This window comes from Hyperolius riggenbachi, chromosome 11 (genome assembly GCF_040937935.1).
Source record: "Hyperolius riggenbachi isolate aHypRig1 chromosome 11, aHypRig1.pri, whole genome shotgun sequence".
NCBI lineage: Eukaryota > Metazoa > Chordata > Amphibia > Anura > Hyperoliidae > Hyperolius > Hyperolius riggenbachi.
In genome coordinates, this window is record NC_090656.1 from 171,539,826 (window position 1) to 171,542,325 (window position 2,500).

The 2,500-nt window shown below is 39.2% G+C and overlaps 1 protein-coding gene across 1 annotated transcript in view; it reads left to right on the top strand.

Moving 5' to 3' along the window:
* LOC137538238 (cytochrome P450 2J6-like) overlaps positions 1–2,500 on the top strand; it is a 199,861-nt gene that overhangs the window by 23,357 nt on the left and 174,004 nt on the right. The gene's annotated exons all lie outside the window — the stretch shown is intronic.

The window sequence follows — 2,500 nt, forward strand, 5'->3', positions numbered from 1 at the left end:
TGTCAAATATTTATGTCCTATTATTATTATTATTATTATTGATTTATAAAGCGCCAACATATTCCGTGGCGCTGTACAAAGTAAGAAACAAACATGGGGTATATAATAATACAGACAATGGTGTACACTAATATACAAGATACATAATTAGTGACAAAATACAGAAAAAAACCCTCCCTTTGTGAAACCTATCACTAGTGTATCTACAGCCCTTCATATTTTTCTGCTGTGCAAACTTTCAGTGCAGAAGCTGTCCAGTCACATCACAAATGTATCAACTGTGAAGGTTATGAGAAGGTGGACCATGGAATTCATAATATATAATAATAATAATAACCTGGCTTACAGGGGCATAAAGACATAATTGCATATTCAGTAGCCATGCATTGTGGGTGACCACAGATGTTCAGTTAAGGCTCTTTTCCACTAGTGCGTTTGCTGAATCGCAAAATCGCAAACCGCTAGCGATTTTACAATCGCTAGGGTTTGCTAAATAACATAGGAATCGTGGTAGGCTATTTCCACTACCGCAATTCGTTTTTTACATGAATACGAACGCGCGGAGGAACGATTATTGGCACAATTTTGCTATGCAGTGCATAGCATAGCAAAATCGTGATCGCAAACATTGGGGAATCGGCACAAAATTTGGGACTTTTGCTGAATTGCAAGCGCTAGCGTTTAGCAGAAACTCTAGCGATTGCAAGTGGAACAGAGCCCTTGGACCTGAATTAGTGCAAGTTCCCTTCTGTTTTAAGAGGTCAAATCACATCTCCATGAGAAGCATTGTAAATGGAGAAAAGCCCATCCCCCAGTGAGCTACAGCCTTAAAAAGGCAGCTTGTACCATCTAGTGGTGAGATCTCAGGTAATAGAAAGTCTGAGCTTTTTTCCTGCTAGCTAAATATGATATTTTGAATGTACACTCACAGTTTTTATTTTCTCTTATGAATTGAAAATATATATATATATATTGAAATGACATTCCAGATACTAAGTTCCCAACAAAGAACTTTAGAACACCTAAGGTCACAATTATGTTCTGTACATTGGTGAAAAGTAATGAGAAGCCCTATATAAAATAATATATAATATATATATATATATTATCAAAGCACTTCCAGGAAAGTGGGGTTCCACACTGAACCCCCAAAACTGATGGATAACCTGGCACTCCCAATCAGAAACCTAATGCAAAATGAGTACCCTCATACAAAAATAGAAAACTCAGTGCAACCGTTCACCCCAACATTGGTTATATGTGTGGTAAGCTAGTGGCTGTATGGCTGCCATTTTTACCTAATGTAACAACTATATCCATAAGAAATATTCTTTAAAAGTAGAAAATCCCATCCCCCAGTGGCAACATTTCCAAACTGAACAATTAACCTCTCAATGAGAAGCATTGTAAATAGAGAAAACCCAAACCGCAGTTAGCTATAGCCTGAAAATAGGCAACTTGTGCCATCTAGTGGTGACATCTAGACTGGGCATTTAGACTTTGGAACTATACACTATTATGTAAGGAATGTCACCTTCCCCCACACTCAGGATATTTCCTGTCTCCTTAGAAGGATACAGCCACTCCCCACCTGGGAAGCCACAGCAAAGGAAACCTGGAAACAGAGTGCCATTATGGAGCACGCAGGTCCTGTGCTTTGGACTGATGTACTCTCCTTCAATCAGTTGGATCATGTGGACTTGTGAAGCCAATACTGGGTAATGGGGCTGATGAGGACTGCTGGCTTCTGAGTTGCAGATCTCTTGCTTTTCTGCTTTTATAGAGCTACTGGGACTTGTGGTTTATTTTCCTGTGAAGCTGGGGATTGTAACTTCTTGGTGGGAAGATTCAAGATTCAGATTATAAAGCGCTGCGGAATATGTTGGCGCTATATAAATAAAAAATAATAATAAAATAATAATAATTCAGATTTTGGCCTTTTGTGGGAATTCTGTGCTAAGTAAATGTCCTGTAAATCATGTTTTGATTAATTTAAGTACTTATATAGCGTCAACATATTATGCAGCACTGTACAGAGTATACATTGTCTTGTCATTAAATGTCCCTCAGAGGAGCTCACAATCTAATCCTACCATAACTATATGTCTATGTAGGTATCATGTAGTAAATGTATCATAGTCTAGGTCCAATTTTAGGGGGAAGCCAATTAACATATAATTTTTGGGGTATGGGAAGAAACCAGAGTGCCAGGAGGAAACCCACACAGACACAGGAAGAACATACAAACTCCTTTCAGATGTTGACCTGGCTAGGATTCAAATCGGGGACCCAGTGCTGCAAGGCAAGAGGGCTAACCTTTGCACCACCATGCTGTCAGCTATACACTGCGCCCCTTTGTTCTGTTGTCTCAGAGCCATCACAAACCTCCAGAACCATGCAAAAAATGAGATTTCCCGACCACCTCAAATTCTAAACATACAGAACCCCTGCTGCAAAATATAGACAATTAAAAAAAAATTGGGGTACCCATACACCCCAT